This window comes from Talpa occidentalis, unplaced genomic scaffold (genome assembly GCF_014898055.3).
Source record: "Talpa occidentalis isolate TD23 unplaced genomic scaffold, MPIMG_talOcc4v2.1 talOcc4.16, whole genome shotgun sequence".
NCBI lineage: Eukaryota > Metazoa > Chordata > Mammalia > Eulipotyphla > Talpidae > Talpa > Talpa occidentalis.
Genome location: NW_023601653.1, coordinates 79,564,439 through 79,584,338, shown reverse-complemented (window position 1 = coordinate 79,584,338; position 19,900 = coordinate 79,564,439). Strand labels below are relative to the sequence as shown.

Here is a 19,900-nt window from a genome sequence, read left to right as displayed (position 1 = left end):
CAAGTCTGAATCCTCGGTATGTAAGGCGTCCTTTGGTGAGTCACGCAAGCTCTCTGGCCCTCACAGGGAAAGTGGACAGAATTGTACAGCCGGGCTCTTTACAGTACCCAGGCCGTACACATTTGACGCCAGGGCCGGCGAAGCAACACTTTCTTCACTGGCCTTTCCTACCCACCCACCATTATCAGCCTCATCTCTGATTCAATACCCTGTGCCCAACAGCAGCCAGACTGTACTGAGGCTCCTTGAAGAGCTGGGGAGACTCGGTGTGTGGTAAACAGGTTTTTATTGCTGTGAGGAAAATTGCAGGATCATTGCACTGCAGGTACTCAAGCTTAGTCTCCGGCTTCAGGGGACAGGCCCATCTGTCTAGACTCAGGCTAGGATGGCTGTGCTTGAAGCCGTGTCCTGGAGTCCCAGATCACCCCGTGGGGAAGTAGGGGTCCTAGCTTCTGCTGCTTCTCTCATCCATAAACTTCTTGAATATATCTAGAGAAATTAGAGATGATATCTCAATTTTGGAAGTAGAGACTCTATCCCCATTTCACCTCCCCATTCCACCCAAGGTCTCGGTTTTCTTTAAAAAAAATAAAAAATAAAAAGGTAGCAGTTCTTTCTTACACCTTCTCTTGACCTGCTACAGAAATCAGGAGAATAGAAATGAAGATTTCGGCCATCACCATGGAAACCAGTCGTCTCTAAGGCTCCCCTCCACACACACTTCCCCACCAACTCTTTCCCTCCCACCCATAAGTCATAGCTGCTCATAATATTTCTCTTTGTGACCAATACACTCATTCGTTTGGAACAAAGAACAGAAAAAAGAGCTGGTTTGGGAAAAAAAAGCTTTCTAACCACTCACCTCAGCTGAGTTCCCTCCCAGAGTTCCCTTCTTCTTCGCTCAAACAGATGTTCCCGCTAACCCCCACCATCCAAGCTCACCTCAGATCCCTCCTGCCTATGCTCACACAATTGCCCCCATCCAGAACTCCTGTTCTATTAGCCCCCAAATCTGGATCTGTTGGCTTCACAAGCCCCCAGTTGAGACCTACTCCGCCCCCCACATGCCACGCCCTCGATCCAAGCTCCTTCCTCCCTGTCAAGGCCCATTCTTCCTACCACCCCATGCACCCCCACTATCTTCATAGTCCCAGGGCCTATCATTCCCACCCCGCTAGCCTCCATTCTTTGTTTCTCCAGTGCAGAGTCTCTGTCATCTGTCCTGCCCCCAGATTCTTGAGCACACCTCAATAAACAGGATTTTTGCAAACTATCACTATTTCCCATTATTCACCCCCCTATTTCCCCACCATCCTCATAACATCCTACAAATAGGATGCTTGTATGCCTGGGCCCCTTGAGAGGAGAGGGGGAGAAGGGACATCTTTCTCAGTGCCCCCTTCTCCTAATTTGGCCCAGCCCTAGTCCCAACTGGGGGCTATGAGACTTAATTATTCTTTCCAGATTACCCTGAGATTCTTGAGAGAGGCTCCAAAGACTACTCTGAGCTGGGAGGAATTTTATCGGCGTCTTTTACAGCTTTGTTTGTTCTTCAATTTCTCCAGCTCGGACTCTTTATCCGAGTCTCTTCAGTCATAAAACAACCACAAAAGGACGAGCTAAAACCAAACTACACAGAGCCACCTTGATGCCTGCCTCTCACGCCACCCCTACATTTGGGAAGGGGCACCTGGATCCCCATGGCTTCCCCCTACTTCCCCATCTATCCACCGAGCAGCCATCCCCAAACATGGTATCCCACTGCCCCCCCATCTGGGAAAACGGAAGCAGAAGATGACTCAGGGGGTCAGGGAGGATCAAGGCTTGTTTAGGGCTTTGAGATCTCTGGATGAAAAGTAAGAAGGGTGGGGAGTTATGAAAAAGTCCGGCGAAGCGTCTGGGGCTCAGGAACAAATCACTGTCTACCCCACCCACCCACTTCCCAGACCGAGGTTCTTAGTCCCTCATAAATGGGTGCAAGACAGGTTTGCATCGAAGCATGAGCACTCTAAGTGAGCCTGAACAGAAATGCTCAAGTATTTATTTCTTCCTCTTCTCTAGGGAGTTGAAAATTAAGAAGACAGACACACTTACTTAGGATAGACAGTTTCAGCCAAATGAGCTAAAAAATTTTTCCATGAAAACCCAGGCTATTGCTATACAGGCCCAGGTCTGGACTTCAGTGGAGATGAGAGAGATCTGCAGAGGGCTAAGCATCATCAGGTCTTTTGTGTTTCTAGAGCTACTTAACCCCATCTTTTAAGAACAAGACAGGAGCTGGACATTAAAGGTGGTCCTGTGATGCACTCTCTCGGATAGGAGATGCCTCCCACTTAACAATTTTTCCTCCAGACACTTTTTTTTTCAACTATCTCTTCCATTTTCACAGCTTCAATGATTATTTCTAAGTGGCTGATTCTGAATCTGTCCTTCCATACCTGAATTTTTTCTCTCCCCAACGTCTTTTCACTTCCAATGCCTGATGAACTTCCCTGGTAGGGCCTCTCCCAGGGCCTTCAACCAGCTGAATCTAAAATGCAATCATAAGCCCTCCAAAACCAGTGTCTCTTCCTTCCTCGTTTTCTGTTAGAGGTATCACTATTTTACTAGCCAGCAAAGTCAAGAACTTCCAGCTTCACCTCGGCCCCCCCCCCCCCCCCCCCCCCCCCCCCCCTACCTTCTCGCCGCTCCCCATCACCACCCATTACGGCTGGCATTTCTCACCTCAGCTTAGCACTTCTTATCTCAGCTTCTACACTAGCACCCTAACTGATCTCCCTGCCTCTGTCTCTTTTCCAAAGTATGTTCCCAAGAGCAATCTCATTAAATAGCCTTTGCATGTCATCCCCCCTCCTCTGAAGCCTACAGAGCTTCTTTCAAGAGCCTCACATGACCTCTCCATCCGTGCCAGATAAATGGGTCATTCATGTAGCCAACAAATACGTACTTAACATTTGGCTACTCTATCTCTGGCATGTCGAGAAAGCAAAGGTGCCTAGATAGCATCCTTGACCTTGAGAAGTTCAGAGAAAGCTGTGGTCGGCTCCCGAGAGTGGGTCTTTCACCCGCCTCCTCCCATGACTTTGCACTATTTTGCTCATACAGAATGTTCTCCTCCCTATACGGTCTTCACGTTTTCCTGAAAATCCTACCATTTCAGTGAAGCTTTGCCTACTCATCCCATCACAATTCACCCCCTTTCCCCAGAATTTCAATAGAACTGAGTTGTCTGTATCACTCACCAGGCATTATCTTTCTGCTTTGACTTAGTTTCCCAGTGCAAACTTAGATATAATATTATGTGTGTGTGTGTATATATATATATATATATATATATAATCTCCCCAAAATGACTTCGGCCCATCTTACAATATTAACCCTTTCCGAGGATGAATAAGACTTTTGGGGTACTAGGCCTCCAGACCTCAATATCTCTTCAAAGAGCCCATATTCAGGCACCACCTTCCCCAGAATTTCACAGATGTGATTAAAAAAAGAAAGACAGAAAGAAAAGCCTGGGATAGTGAGTGGCCTGAGCAATAAAGTAATCAGGGAAAGCTCGGGAAGGTCTAGCTCTTCTCTGTTCAATTGAAATGAGTCAAAGGTCAACCAACCTGGAAGAGATTAAAAGATTCCTTCTAGTTTTCTTTAGGTTCAGGTAAGGATCTAAAACCAGGCAAATAAAGAGACACAAAAGGGTAAAACCCAGGCGTCCTAGGCCTTCTCCCCCCACTGGCGCGGCTCACAGACGCAGGTCTCCGCCGGCTGGGAGGGCTGGGAGAGCTCCTCGAATGGGGAGAAGGGGAAAGGGAGGGATGAGTCAGCAGGAGCTGAAAACAGAGGGTTTTGTTCAAGGGGAAGAAACGTGTGATGCAAGCTTTGAAGAAACAATGTGCTCCCTGTATCTTCGCCCCCTCCCCGAGTCCTCCACCGCCCTGCTCTCCCCACACCCTAGCCAGCTCATTGACCAGCTCTCTGGTCAGAATCGGGACAACAGAAATAGCTTCCTTCGAGCCCCTGGTTTCCATCTTGCCATCTCTTCACCGTCATCCTGGCCTTCCTTCTTTTCCTCGAGGGCCAGGGGTGGCTCACAATTACCCCGAATTTCAAACCACTCCTCCTCAGTGTAAGCTTCAGAATTCACGTTTCGTGCTGCAGTTCTACCATGGGCACTCTTGTCTTTAAGCAAAGCAAACCTGTTTCTTATTCTCTCTCCCTCCAGACCCTCACACCAGCCCTGCCTGGCATATCCCTTTCTTGATTTTATCTCAGTCAATTCCTTCCTTTCGTTCAAGCCCTGCTCAGCATTCTCCTCTTTCAGGAAGAACTCCCCAAGTAACCTGACTTCCAACCCCAGCCCATCTCTTGTATGCTGCACTCTTAGTATCTGGCACCCAGCTCACAGTTTCATTTGTATGTCTCTGCCAGGCTCTAATTTGTGTAGCCTGATCCTCCTCCTCCCCCTCAATATTTTTTTTGAGAGTTTTATGTTCAGAATCAAGCAGGAAAAGAATCCAAGTTATAGTGTTATATAAAAAAAAATGGCGTGAACAACCTGGGGAGGGAGGAGGAAGGCAATGAAGGGTGGACGATCACGAAGGTGGGGATGTGGGATGGAGAACTGATACAGGAGGCAACAGGACATAAAAGTATAGCATTAAACTTTTCTTCATCCTCTATCTGCACATCCTCTGGCTGCGTTACACAAAGGAACACAGATGGGTTCCTCTTGTCAGGCTCTCATAACATACTCCCAGGGACATCATAGATAAAGGACAGTGAACTCTAAAAATCAAAAGAAAAAAATCAGAAGACTATAAACTGCAATGTTAAATAATAACGTCCTACAGAAATCACAAGCAAATGTAATTGACCAAGATGTGTGCAAGCTGAGAAGGGAGGACAGGGTTTGAAAAATAGAGCGCAGGAGGAATCTCGGATGGGAGTGGGGGGCTTCACATTCAGTCATACTGAGACCAAAAGGGTCACCAGTTCTCCTCCAGTCCAGGAAGGTTCAGTGTTCCGCTCCAATCTCCATCGTCCACCAGTCGGCATGGAACCCTACGCCCTCAGAGTTCCCTGGGGCAGAGCACTGGTCCCTACTTCCTACTTCCCTTCTTCCTACTTCCATTATTAAGGTTTTTCTTTTGACTAAGGGTGTTACTTAGTGGTGTAATTTAAACTCATTTCCATTCAAAGCTTCTCCCCCCCAAGCCCTCCCTTATCCAAAGCTTTGAATGGCTTCCTCCCCCTGCCCCCAGGCCCCTGCTCTTCCCATTGGGGTACAGGACTCAAAACCTGAAATAAATCTCACCATCAGTAGCCCTGACAACTGTGGCATACTTCACAATTTCAAAGCGCTCTTGTGTTCCTATCTCATTTGCAGCCCCCACTTCCTACTGAATTTCTATTCTATTTTCTGGGCATAAAACTAAAACCCTGTATCACAGACAGACGTGATGGTCCTACTGCCTGTTAAAGAAAACAGAGTGAACGAGCGGGGGAGGGCGTGCCTGGCACATAGCTGGTGCTCGGTAACACAGCACCGAGGGCTAATTAACTGATCACATGCTTTAATTTCAACAGAATGGGGTGAAAGTTGATATCAGAAGGGAGTTCCCAATATGTGGATTGGAAAATAGTAAGAACCAAAACCACTATGAGTCACGGAATTGTCCTACAAATTCTCATGCCAACATGGACCTCTAAAATGTCTTTTCCTCCATCCCTAGTTTCTAAGAAAGGAAAGTGACACGGACTATATCCCTACTTCATGCAGTACAATAATACATTATTTCATTTATGCAAATCATATTCCAACCCAGTCCTTCCAGAGAAATTGTTTTATACCTTTTTCTTCAATATCCTGTAGAGAAGATAACTTCACACATTTCACTTGGGGTTTTCCTACTTCCATTATTAAGGTTTTTCTTTTGACTAAGGGTGTTACTTAGGGGTGCAATTTAAACTCATTTCCGTTCATAGCTTCTCCCTCCCATGCCCTCCCTTATCCCGGCATCCTTGCACAAAGTCCACATTTACTATTTTCTTCTCCTCTGGATTCCTTCATCCTATTTTGCATCCCAAAGGCAAACACCCCCCCTAAACCTGTAAAAGGTGGGTGAAAAGAATGAAGGAGAGGACACCGGGCTAAGATGGAAGCCCTGAGCCCAGAGAAACTAACGAGAGCCAGAGGAGAAAGCCACCCGCCCTCCGTCAAGGTGGCTTTGCCTGCAGTTTTTATTATGCATCGATTTTCTTATCCATCTTCTTTAGAGCCTCTTAGATCTTCAGGCTGCGGCTGTTTCTCCAAATTGTCATTCACTCCGAGCTCTCTAGCTCCTTGCAGCAGCTGAGGGAGGGAGTGGGGGGTTGTATGGGGGGGTAGAAGGAAAAGGCAGCCAAGAGAGGTGAATGAGGGTTGCTAAGTAACCGTTGCCAAGGAACGGGTAGCAAGGAGCATCCCAAGCTGCCGGCTTATTCCAACCTACCCCCCTTCCACATCCTCCCCTCACTTAAGTTCTCTCAGGTCTATAAAGCAGCTTGATTCTGTCACCTTCACCAGCTGCAGAGTTTTTTCCTCGGCTCTTCAGGTAGAGGGCTGCGGCTTCGAGGTCCGAGCACATCATATCCCCAGGCCTGGTGGATCATCACGCGTGCCCCTTGTCTTTCAGGTGGCTCAATGAAAATAAGTGACCAGAATTGCTTAATTTAGTTAACAAAAAATAAAGATCCTGTCTGCTTAGCATAGACAGTTATTTGTAGGTGGATGGAGGATGGAGACGGGACCAGGAGGAAACCAGACTGTGTCCATCTCCCTAAGAGGGTCTGAACTCCCTGCAGGGAATCGCCATTATTTGATCTGAAATACTATGGATTCCAAGAACAGAAGATATACACTGTTGCTATGCCAGGATCAATTCTAAGCTAAAATGACATTTTAATGGTTTAAAATTTAGATTATCTGCTAACTAGGATTGTCCATGACTGCCCCCTCAATTGATGCAGAGGTTCCAGAATGTACTACATAATATTTTATAACAAATTTACCTTATTAATTTCATTTAATTCAAATGCATATTAGAAGTTCATATCCCTGGAGAGTAAGTAGACAAAAAAACTGAAGGGGATGGGCAGGCAGCATGGCACAGAGGGGAGCCAGTTTAGAATTTGAACTCAGCCACAAATAATCCAGAAAGCTGATAATCATCCCTCCACGAACCCTTGATAACCTGGGAGTCACCCTCTCTCTGAGCTAGTATAGACACAGGTAGTCCCATTCCTAAAATGATTAAGGGCATTCTCCACCCTAAACCCACAGTCCTGTTACATGCCAGATACTACCTTTGGTATAGTCAGAAGGTCCCAGTCTTTGGTCAAAAGTGTCTCTCATCCATCCCCTGTCACTACCGAAAATATATCCTGAGGTCACCTTCAGAATCTACCAGACCTTTCCACTCTTGAGAGTCAGTGCCTCTTAACTTTTCCTGAGGCTACTTCAGACCCAACAGTGGCATTAGGATAAGAACACTTTTATCTAAAGATCTCCAGATGATCATTGTACAAGATGGCACAGTGACGGGTAAAAAGCATGGCTTTCGAGTCAGATGGATGTAGGAACTCCACCTCTCTAAGATTCAGTTTGCCATCTATAAAATGAGAAGGGCACCCCATATTCCATGGAATTCTTGTAAAGTTAGGAAAGACGGAGTATGCACGGGGCCTTAACCTATGTGCTTGATAAATAGTTGCTGTCATTATCACCACTATTATCCCCGGTCTACTCAGAATTAGGCAAATAGACCATCAAAATAGGGAACTACTCACCTAAAAAAAAAAAAAAAAAAAAATCTCATGTTTCTGTGGCCACACAACTTCCAAACTAATTATGAATGGAGTGAACCCAGAAGGCTGAGGCTGTGTGTAAGGAATGACATGAACCAATGATAGACGCCTCCGTGAAGCTGGGCTAGAGCGAGCACTCAGCCCACGCCCTTGGTCCACACTGGCTTCAACCAGCTCACTAGTTACATCATAACCCACTTACAAAGTCTGAATTAAGAAACAGCAGAAAAAAATGGGTAAAGGAATATTGCTCTATAGGACCAAGGCCTTTTTTTTTTTTTTTTTGCCTCAACCCCTTAATCTAACCACGATTTCTTCAAGTGCAGCCCCATCTGTGACGGAGGGTGAGTCAGTGTGGACCATGGACCATCACGCCAGTGCTAGCGGGTCCCCCGCGTCTAACCACCCTGCATCTTGCTGTGCCCCAAGCCCACTCCCTCGCAGATCTTGCTCCAAAAAGTAATCTCCCATGTCCTCGAAGTTGGAATTATAGATGAAGAAGGTTGAGAGGAAAAGAATAGAAATGAGAAAGAAAGCAAGCAAGAGGTGAGCGGGCAGTGGGTGGAGAGTGTTAAGAGGACAGGGCGGGGGACTCGGGAGGCTGAAGACCCAAGGGTGGGTGAATGAAATGTGTGGAACATTCTTCCCATCTCCACTAACTGATTCTAGAAAGAAACAGTTTGGCATGGAAGGGGAAGGGGAAGAGGAGAGAGGCCTGGGGAGGTAGGGAGATGGCTTTTCTGTCAGAAAAGGAAAGAGTTGAGTCTAAGGGAGAAATTCCCAGCACATGTGCTGCCGTGGTGTTGCAGAGTCTGCTGGAAGGGTCTGGGGACTTCGGGGTGTTACCTGACTGAGGTGAGAGACTTGACAAGATAAATTCCCCTGAGGGAGGATCAGGAGAGACATTAGCAAATTGACTTTTCTTTTTTGAAAGTTGTTGAAAACTGAAGAGTATGAAAGTGAAGCAGTTCATGGAGATCATGGTTTTAACAGACGTGTCCCCACCTCTCTCAGCCTTTAATCCATTGAAGCCAGAAAGGATAACTGAACCCTTTCTCGTTATCTCCCTTTCTCTCCTCCCTCTACCATCGTTTGAACAAAGCTCCTTGGGAAAATCTGTCCATATTCACCCACATTAATGTCTGCCCTGGCACCAGAATCCGCCCTGGCCTGCCCCGAGCTACATGCCCTGTCCTGTCTGCCTCAGAAGGGAACCATTGCCAGTGCTGCCCGCTGAAGGACAGACTCCAGAAAGGACCTCCAGCTCGGAGGGTTAGTACAGCTCAGGGATCATTAACTGTCCCCCATATAAATCTGGGCTCCCAGGCGCAAGAGTCAGGCCCACCATCCCCTGCTCCCCTGTGTGTTCTTGCTTCATTCTTCTTTTTACTCTTCCAAGCAGCACCTCATTTACCTGCACCCAGAGTGTAAAGCCATCACCAGATCTGAGACAATTTCAACTTGTTTCAGGAGCTAACCCCCAAGGCAGAGGAAAGAAGGTCCACAGCCCCTCCTGCACACCCCCTGCTTCAGGCTCGAGCTGTGGCCCCACCTGGACAAGAACTTGGCTGTTTGACCTCAAGCGCTGTGTAGGTACCGCTGCTCGGAAGTGCCTGTCTGTCTCTGGTGATCAGAGGCTTGTCTTTTGTACGCCCCGAGCAGCAAAAAAAGAATAATAAGCCTTCCCTTTCCAGCGAGTGGCTCCTTAAAACAAATCAATCCATCTTCTGTGGAGACTGGACTATGGAGAAAGAGGTAGAGCTGCTCTTCCAGCAAAGGGGACACCCCATATCCACGTGCAGGATACCACTTGCAGAGAAGTTGGTACCAATGTAAGGGGAAGGGTGAAAAGAAGTGACATTTTACAACCTCAATTGAATAAACTTATATTAACCAGAAGAAGACCTTCCCAACAGTTTGCAGTGTCCCTCAACATGACCAGGGGGCCAAGCCCTTTGTGAAAAGGGCTTGTGTCATGGTGACACGAAGCAGGGGCTGGAAGAGACTCAGCAGGTGTAAAATCTCTAGGTGCCAGTCTCAGATTCTTCTCAAATCCTTCCTTAATGTGGTACGTCCTTTACAAAAGACAAGCGCTAATGCTACCAACTTGGGGCAGGAAGAAGCCACAGGCACATGGTCAAGGAAGACCCTGGCAATGAAAGAATTCTCTGAAGCTGCTGGGAGGTTGGCAGAATGTGCGCCACTCACAGCCTGGTCATCTTCAACCTTGACCGAGGAGTCTCTAACATGACTCAGGAGGACATGTTCTCCTTCCCCCAAAGCCTAAGGACCCTGACCAGCTCCCCAAGAAGGAGAGAGCCCAAATCCCCTGAGACAGAGGTGGGAGGTAGAGGGGAGTCTCTGTGACAGCAATTTGCTTCTCTGTCTACCTGTCTCCATCTCTCCCCAGCTTCTCACATCCCGGGGCGCTATTTCAGAGGCCTCTTCCTTGATCTGTCTCCAAGTCTCTAGCAAGATCAAAGCTCTTAACACCTGTTTTGCTCACTGACTGCTAGGCTAGAGGAGAGGGGGCAGGGTCCATCCTCAGGCAAGGGGAGGGCCCCGACTCCCCTCTTCCCGAGGCAGAGGGAGCTTGGGAGGTTGAACCAAGGAAGAAACCAAGCCTAAGCTTGGGTTGACAAAAACGCCCCCTGGCGGGAAGGTTGTTGTTCTTAGTCTGTGACTGGTTTTATTATTGTTATTCAGGCTATAAATTGAATTAACTCATAATTAAAGCAAGGCAAATATATTGCAGTGACCAGGAAGGCCTTTCCTAACCTCCTTATCTAAAGAGGTTCTCTGTTATGCTTCAACACAAGAAAGACCTTGTGTATTTCCTTCAGGTATTTATCACAATCTATATCATAACCTATAATTATTTGAACATTTATTTCCTTGCTTATTGTCTATTTCTCACTTTTTTTAAAAAAAGACTAGGCTCCATATTTGAATGAGAGAAATAATGAATGATGAATAAATAAATTAGATGGTTAGATAAAAATTTCTTAATAATATCATCCATACTCAAAAAGATCATGTCCTGGTTTTTATTAACAATAATATTCTTAATCAGTGTCCATAATGCCCTTGCTGCCACATCTCTTTCCCTGCAACTGAACACCACTGTGTTAAATACTGTGGAGAGAACATAAAAATATACAGGGCATAGTATCTCCATCCAGAAGCTTACCCAGATCGAAGAAGAGAGAAAGCAAAAAAACACAACTACAACTGTGGACGTGTATGGAGACAACACCGATGCGGTCAAAGGAGAATGAGTTCCAGGAAAGTAAATTTCTTCTCCCATCCAAGTGCTAACCAGGCCCAACCCTGCTTAGCTTCCGACATCAGATGTGATCAGGCACCTGGGCACCTTCAGGGTGGCATCGCTATAGACTGCTTCTGCCTGGGCAAGGCTAAGGCAGGAGCTAACATTCAAGCTGGACCTGATGTTTATATAGGGCGACCCATAGTCAGCCATTGGGAGGAGGACATTCCAAGGAAAAACATAGCTAAGGAGAAGAATTTCTTTTTTTTTTTTTTTTTAAGATTTATTTATTTATGCAAGCACTGGGCTACGGGGCTGGAGGCACTGGAGGGTGAGAGAATTTACCAGAGCCAGAGCAGGGAACAGAACAGGCAAAAGGACCAAAGTACACTGCTGAGGGGAGCAGCGGGCGAGGCAGGAGAGGTCTGCCATGCGATGTGGGAATCTCCCTGGCCGGCTGGGAATCGAACCGGTGCTGCAGAAGCTGCAGACAGCTTCACAGTGCTGTGCTCAACCCCCTGCACCACCAGGGAGGCCCAGGAGAAGAATTTCTTGACTTTGCATCATTTGATAGTGCACTTCTGTTCATCAGGAGGGAGTGAAAAGCAAGGCCCCGTGAAAATAGCTGTTGTGAAAAGTGAAAGTGCAGGGCCTCCCCAGTGGCGCAGTGGTTGAGCGCTGGGTTGCGAAGCTGCCCGCAGCCTCTGCAGTGCCGGTTCGATCCCCGGCTGCTCCCCGGCCACTGGAGGAGGGTCCCACATGGCGCGCAGACCTCTCCTGCCGCCCGCTGCTCCCCTCAGTAGTGTACTTCGGTCCTTCTGCCTGCTCTGCTCCCAGCTCTGGCTCTGGTGAATTCTCTCATCCTCCCGCGCTTCTGACTGTACCCAGTGCTTGTATAAATAAATAAATAAATCTTAAAAAAAAAAAAAAAAAGTGAAAGTGCAGTGGAAGCTGCAGTAGCTCCAGGCTTTGTTGGGGGGGGGGGAGACAGGAACCAAACCAGGACTGGGTCTCCCTCAGGTTCCCTTTGTCCCCACTGCTCTGTCATCTGCTCTTATTTAAGAGATACAGGGTTCAAATGGGACAGGGCACCCCTTACACCACCATCTACAGCCCTTATCTTCTCCCCCCCCCCACTGAGTTCTTTATTAACAATGAAATGATTTCTTAATCTCATTATAAAAAAGCGCGCAAAGCGCAGAAAAGCAGACGCCACACAAATTAAATTAGGCAGTTTGCATACCTGGGAAAAGGAAGAGACGCCCCCCCCCCTTCTCTGTCCATAGTCAATTTTCCTCGATCTTCTGACACCAAATGTCAATAAATATCTGTATTTCCTCCTTTCTTGGACAAGAGATGCTGTTAAATGTCAAATGTAAAGTAAAGTTTGTCATAAAAATCCCTCATAAAAAAATCTCCCACTACCAGCGTTGGAGACAGAGGAGGGGACACGCTGCTGTGTTTGCCTCCTAATGATGCCCCGGCCTTCTCACTCCCTCTTCCAGAAGCATCTCAGAAAACCTCTCCTTCAAGCTTTCTGAACAAGACATTCAACTTCTCTTACCACTATTGCTTCTGTGAAAGTTCGTTCTGTCTTGTCGTGAAATCAGTTTCACAAATAACCAGGCTCTGACCATCTCAACTGTAAATTTCTTACGTAGTGTCATTTTAGTTTTCTTTCTGGATGAACCAAGTGTAGAGGCCCACCTAAAAGCTCAGTGAGCGAAAGGGCTTTTCTAGCACCTTCTGTCAAAGGGTTCCAGGAGCGAAGCAGCAGTTCCATGGGGGTGGAGAGGTGAGGACAAGTACCTGCTAGGCTAGGAAGCAAAAGACAGGAGGGGATTGCCTCGTGGCTGCTGTTTCTCTTTCCCTGCAAACCTCCTCTGATTATAGCAGATTTATAGGGGCCCCAAAGCAGCCCAGCATCTTAGCCATAAACTTCCCAGAAAGAAAACTCATTGAGGTTCCCTTGAGAGGTGATGAAAAATAAATATCAGTGTTTGGTACAAACACATCAACCAGGGCCAGGGGTGGAAGGCAGCCAGTTCCCTGTGGCTGGTTTAACTCCTTCAGGATTTGTGTACACAAACACAGACAGACACACACACACACACACGCACACACACTCACCAAAGAGTCTAACAAATATACTCGTGTTTATAGACCTACCAAGGGAAATGTACCCCACTCCTTGGTGCATATTTGCAGTCAGATACAAACACATGTGTACCATGTGCGTGCACACGACTTTCCATGAGTTGCTTCATGGATACAAAACACCCAGCTTCTCCCCCCTCCCAAGCTCCCGACTGCAGGTCTAGGCACAGTGAAGGTGAATGAGGGAATGTCTGACACAAGCTTGCATGTGTCACTAAGTGTGTCTCTGACTACATTCCAAAAAATAAATGCAAATTGTTTTTTCATTATTCACTATCTGGAATTATCCACTGTTTTTCGTTTACCTCTAAATAGGCCATCAACTCTCCTGATCATCGCTCCCTCCTGAGCTGCTATTAGCAGAGGAGGTCTGGGGTGGGGGGGGCAGCATGAGGCCACTCAAACTCGGCACAAAACCTAGCTTCACCACTGCCATCGCACAAGCTACTTAGCTTCTCTGAGCCTGAGTTTCAACTTTTGTAAAATATTCACCTCACAGAACGGTTGTATTAAATCAGATGATTATGTCAAGTGCTTAGAACAAAGTAGTGGGCATGGTGCTAAGCAGATGATATCTATTTCTTTTAATATATTTTTATATCATTTTTCATGTTTGCACAATGCTATGCATTTTCATTTTGGTTATAGTCCCCATATAATTCCCACCCCTCTTGTGTTGATCCTACTCCCTCCTCCTCCTGCCCCCATAGTGTGTCTCTGGTTTATAGTTGCTTGTTGATTTTGATTTTTTTTTTAAAGATTTATTTATTTATTTATTTATTTATACAAGCACTGGGTACAGTCAGAAGTGCGGGAGGGTGGGAGAATTCACCAGAGCCAGAGCAGACAGCAGAACAGGCAGACTGACGAAGTACACTGCTGGGGGGAGCAGCGGGCATGGCAGGAGAGGTCTGCCCACCATGTGGGACCCTCGCTGGTGGCCAGGGATCGAACCGGCGCTGCAGAAGATGTGGGGAGCTTCACAGCCCAGTGCTCAACCACTGCACCACCGGGGAGGCCCTGATTTTGATTTTTACTTTATTATAATTAGTCTTTTTCCTGGTCCCTTATTTAGGTTTTCTAAATTCCTGCTATGAGTGAGACCATCCAGTATTTTTCTTTCTGGCTTATTTCATGATCCCTTCCAGCTCCATCCATGTTGCTGCAAATTGCAAGAGTTTATCTTTTTTGATTGCTGAGTAATATTCATTGTGTATATGTACCACATCTTCTTGATCCAGTCATCTATTTTTGGTCTGCCTGTTTTGTTCCCCGCTCTGGCTCTGGTGAATTCTCCTATGCTCCCGCACTTCTGACTGTACCCAGTGCCTGTATCAATAAATAAATAAATCTTTAAAAAAAAAGAGTTTTTTAAATCTTGTTGATGAGACAAGATAAATACATGAAAAATGAAAAGACATGGAAATCAAAAACTTCTTTAAACCCTAAAATGCAATTTATTCTCTCAAATCCAAACTCTGTTTTGAAATTTTCACCAATGGTTTAAATACTGTGATGAAATTTTGTTTTCTTCCATCATTTATCATCTACACGGCTCACCACCTGACATACACCACACATCTACACCTTTTTTTAAGGGATTGACGGGTGAATCCTTGGGATAAAAAAGATTTTGAGAGTTCATTTTGAGTGTTCATTCCTGTTTCTGGGCAGGAGCCCTTCAGGGGCATTTCAGACCAAATGGATACTCCCACGTGCTTAGCCAGAGAGTCTTCATCCTCCTATCTCACTCAATCTTCCCCAACCTCAGAAAAGTCTTCTTTAAGTTCAGTTGATCTGTTCTCTTTGGATATCGACCTCAACTTAGGATTCACTCTTATTGGGGATGAAACCCTCCAAAGCTTAAGAAAAGGTCTCAAATACTTACCTGCTAAATTTTTCCTATTGTCTATCACCCCAGGCCTCTGGGGGTGTGGCCTTGTATATTTTATTTGTCATTAGCCCATTAGAAATCATCAAAAGAGCCTTTCAAGAGCATTAATTTGGCCCCTGCTGGGGTATAACTCCTTATCCAGTCATCTGGTCTTTCCCTAAAGACTTTGAAAGATGAAACTCGCCTAATTTCTGTTGCAGATAGTTAAGAGCTTCTCTTACAACCCCTCCAACCCCCATCGCCTCCTCAATTAGTATCATCATATTGTCACTCGTTTGATTAAGGCACAGCACTACCCTGAGGCAGGGGCATGACTAATATGACCTCCCTGGTCCCTTCAGTCCATCCACACATGAAGCTCGGGAAGCAAAATTGGTGACAGCGCCAACCCACGCAATCCTTGCCCCAGGGAAGACCCTAAGGACCAGGCAGACTCCAGCGTGGGCACAGCAGGCATTTTCCCCAAGTGGGCAGAGCACCAAACCCTGGCAGAGGGACTGGTGTGGGAGGCCTGGAGACAAGGAGGTGAGCCAGGGCCCACACTCCTCCTTCCTCCCCAGTGTAGGCAGGTCGTCTTGTGCTCCCAACTCCAGGGTTCTCAGACCTTCCATAGTGCCCATCTGAGGCCTCAGGCCAGTGCTTCTCAAACATGAAAAAGCTCACTTGGGAGCTTGTTAAAAACACAGATTCTTATTCCGTGGGTGTAGGGGGAGATCCAAGATCCTACATTTCTAATTAGCTCCCAGGCGACACCCATGGTCTGTGAATCACACCTTGAAGAGCAAGGATCTGGTTGACAAGTCTCCCAAGAAGAATTCATCTGTCCTATGCTGTGTCTCGCTAGCTCCACACGGCAATGAGAATCATATCTTACCCTGGGCCTCCCTGGTGGCCTAGGGCTTAAGTCCCAGCTCTATCACTGGTAGGACCTGAGTTCTATCCCCTGGGTTAACCCACATATGGCACAACAGACCTGTCCTGTCTCGCCTGCTGCTCCCCTCCGCAGTGTATTTCAGTAGATCTGCCTCTTCTGCTCCCCACTCTTGTCTCTGGTGAATCCTCTCACCCCCCCCCCCGCCACACCTCTGGCCTATATACCAATTCTTCTACACAAAAATAAATAAAATTTTTTTTTAAAACCCATCTCATCCCTCCTGATTCAGAAATCTCTACAACACAATTCACAAACACAAACCCAGCTTATAAATTGTACTGCAAATGTGAAAAAACACCTCCCTCACGAGAGTGTCATTCTTTCACAACTCTAAAGGTCCGTGGAGCCTAGAATTACCGTCGCATTTCTTTTCCAACTTGCCGATCCCTCTTTTATTTCCCAAACTGCTCCATCGGCATTCTCCTCATGGAGGCATCTCTTGACCAACATCTCTTTCTGGGTTTCCACCCAGGCCTCCCCTTCCAGCTGCTTCAGCTTTGTTAGGATGTCTCAACCACTATGCAGGTACTGCTTCCTCTTTGTCACTCCTGGCCTTTCTCCTCATTTTTGGTGTGAATTCACTCCCCCCAAAGAATCAAGGTCTCTGCACCAATCTCTCAAAAAAGTATCTAAAGTAGCTGGCCAGTGCATGGGTACTCCTCCCCTAGCCGGCCTCCCAGGTGTCAGCTGCTCCCTGCTGGAAACATACAAAAACCCAAGTAGCAGAGTCACTCCCCAGCCCTCCCTCCCAGGCAAGCTCCATACATAAATACAATAGGAAAACACTGGCCCTTCTTCTATGTCAAAGCATAAAACTCTGACTGCCTCGGGAGGGATGCCTGCTATGCCCACGCTGGAGCCAGTCTTGTCTCCAGGGATTCCCTGGAGACAGGTACAGCGGGTTGGATCCATTTTGCTACTTCCTACCCCTCCCCAAATTCCATGGGAAGAGATGGAGAGGGACCAAGGAAGGTCAGCGCAGGCATTCTCCTGCCCCCAGGGTTGTATTATCCCTTGTTGTTCTGTGAGTGCGCAACACTACTCTCTCTGTTGAGTCTAGAGGAAAGAGAGAAACTAGGCCTTGCCCTGAACAAGATTCCACTAGGCTGGAACAGATGGGCGAGTCTCCAGGATCAGGAATAGCCAAACAAAAGCAAAATTAGAAGCAGTTGGATACAGTCCTAGATGCTGGAAGGACAGGGAGAAATGCTGTTTGTCAGAGGAGTCTCCGAGAAGATCGCTTTAAAGGAGTTGAAAGAAAAGAGAATCTTTTGTACCACAAAGATGTCTAAGATTCAATTCATCTAAACAGGCATTAAATGTTCGCTGTGTGCTTACTCCCGGCTGGATGCTATGGGAAGCAACCAATATCCACTCCTTACCCATGATGATCCAGGGAAGAAAGCAAAGGCATGCAAATACTGGTGGTATTTTCGCTGCGGTGTTTTAAAGGTTACAAGGGGCCTTTGGCTCCCTCACGTTATCTCGACACGTGGAGGGGCTTCTAGCTGGAGCTCTGGTTTTCAAATGTGGCCCCTGGATCAGCTGCATCAGCATCACCTGGGAACTTGTTAAAAATGCAAATGTGGGTCCCACCCAGACCTATTGAATTTGAAATCCTGAGCCTGGGACCCAGCAATCTGCCTTTGCACACGTCCTCCAGGTAAGGCTGAAATGCTGACTTGAGAACCATTGAATGGCAGGGTGTTCCTAGCCTCTCCCCCTCCCCAACCCCGTGATTTCTCTGATGAGTGAGTTGAAGAGACAGCGCTGAGTATGCCCAGCTCTGGCCCTTATGGGTTTTAGTTGGTTTCCTTTTTACCCCCCAGAGCCAACCTGCTCCTGCAGGAGAAAATCAAATGAAAGCAGGCTCTGTCCTGTGAGGGAGGAGGATGGTTGCCTGGTGCTACCTGGCACGAGGGGTTAGTCTGCCTAATTCAGGGGTGTGGTATTCACAAGTAGATTCGACTGCAGATCTAAAGCTGATAATTTCATCATCCGTCTGAGTGTCTTTTTTTTTTTTTAAGATTTTATTTATTTATTTATTTATTTATTTATTTTATTTATTTATACAAGCACTGGGTACAGTCAGAAGTGCAGGAGGGTGAGAGAATTCACCAGAGCCAGAGCAGGGAGCAGAGCAGGCAGAAGGACCGAAGTACACTGCTGAGGGGAGCAGCGGGCGGCAGGAGAGGCCTGCGCGCCATGCGGGACCCTCGTCCAGCAGCCGGGGATCGAACTGGCGCTGCGGAGGCTGAGAGCAGCTTTGCAACCCAGCGCTCAACCGCTGCGCCACTGGGGAGGCCCTGAGTGTCTTGATATTCAGTCAGTTGCAAACATAGTAGAGGGGACAGGAGCGTTATTGTTTTACTCCTAAAACTCCAACAATGGGTTCTAGTGAAAAGAGGGCAGGAAGCAGGTGCAGTTTGTGGGAGGTAGACACTCAGCTGAGAGGGTCAAAGGGCCTTAGAACCAAAGGGAATCCTAGAACTTTTTAACTAAATAGAACTTCAGAAACATTATTTCTCACCTCTCATGCTCAGGATCAAAAAGCAAGGATTTAAGCCTCTTGCTCAAGGTCACATGGCTGGTTAGCAGTGGTAACAAGACTAGAACACATGTTCACAGGTGTGCACTTGCTGAACAGGTGGACCAAAGCAAACAATAGTAGAGACACTTTGAAGTTCAAGAATATACAAATTACCGGGGCCTCCATGGTGGCGCAAGGGTTTAAGACACAGCACTATGGAGCTGTCCGGAGCCACTGCAGCACGAGTTCAATACCCAGCCAGGGAGCTACCCATATGGCACAGCAGAACTCTCCTGTCTCCCCACTGCTCCCCTCAGCAGTGTATTTCAGTCAGTCCACCTGTTCTGCTCCCCACTCTGTCTCTGGTGAATCCTCTCACCCCCCACACCTCTGGCCTATACCCCAGTTCTTGTGTGCATAAATAAATAAATCTTTAAAAAAAAAAAAAAAGAATATACAAATCACCAAGTAAGACCACTTCAGCACAGTTAGTGGATTCTGAGTCAAAGTGCTTTGTGCTCACGGGAAACTCTGGTTCCAACCCACCTGCTCACGTTGACCTTCACACAGCCCAGGCTCGGGCTACACACCTGCTCAGTGCGCTCTGAGCACTGGGCCGCACTCCTGCACTTTCCCTCGTGTTTATCTCTGCCCAGAATCTCTCCCTACCCACTCTGCATGGCGAGATCCCATCCATCCCAAAGACAGCCTGCTCAAATGCCTTGCCCCTACTGTCTCCTCTGGCCTCACCTATCTCCCCTGTGCAGCCAGAAATGGCGACACTCCACTCTGAAACCCCAAGACTCTATTTGTACATTAGGTTGGCATTTCTCACTTTCAGCTTTGTGTTGCAGCAACCCTTTACCCCTTGTCTTATACTATAAGCAGGAGCCACATCTACTCTTCGATCTGCTGTCTCTCCATAACATCTAAGATGAGCTACACAATAAACATTCACTAAACCTTTATTCAATTCCCCAAAGCTCAGAAGTCACATGTCACCTGTTGCAACCCAAATATCACAGAAACTGACACCAAACGACGTCATAGAAAAATTAACCCTGCTTCCTCCCAGAAAAAGCGCCAAGTACATCCCAACATTCGAATTTTTTACGCACCACATGACATAATCCCACTTGGGTTCGTCTAACTCATGTAGCTTCATGTACTAATTAAGCTGTAAGACACAACAGGGCATGAATTTATTGTGCAATAATTCACACGCGGGATGTTTGCGCAGTGCTTGGGCGTGAGTTATGACACATTAATTCA

The 19,900-nt window shown here is 47.0% G+C and overlaps 1 long non-coding RNA gene across 2 annotated transcripts in view; it reads right to left on the bottom strand.

The window, feature by feature from the left end:
* Nucleotides 1-279: 279 nt before the first annotated feature.
* LOC129146011 (uncharacterized) overlaps nt 280-19,900 on the bottom strand; it is a 65,904-nt gene continuing 46,283 nt past the window's right edge. For both annotated transcript variants that reach the window (XR_008552312.1, XR_008552311.1), the window contains one exon: nt 280-489. This is a non-coding gene — a long non-coding RNA (uncharacterized LOC129146011). The remainder of the gene's footprint in view (nt 490-19,900) is intronic.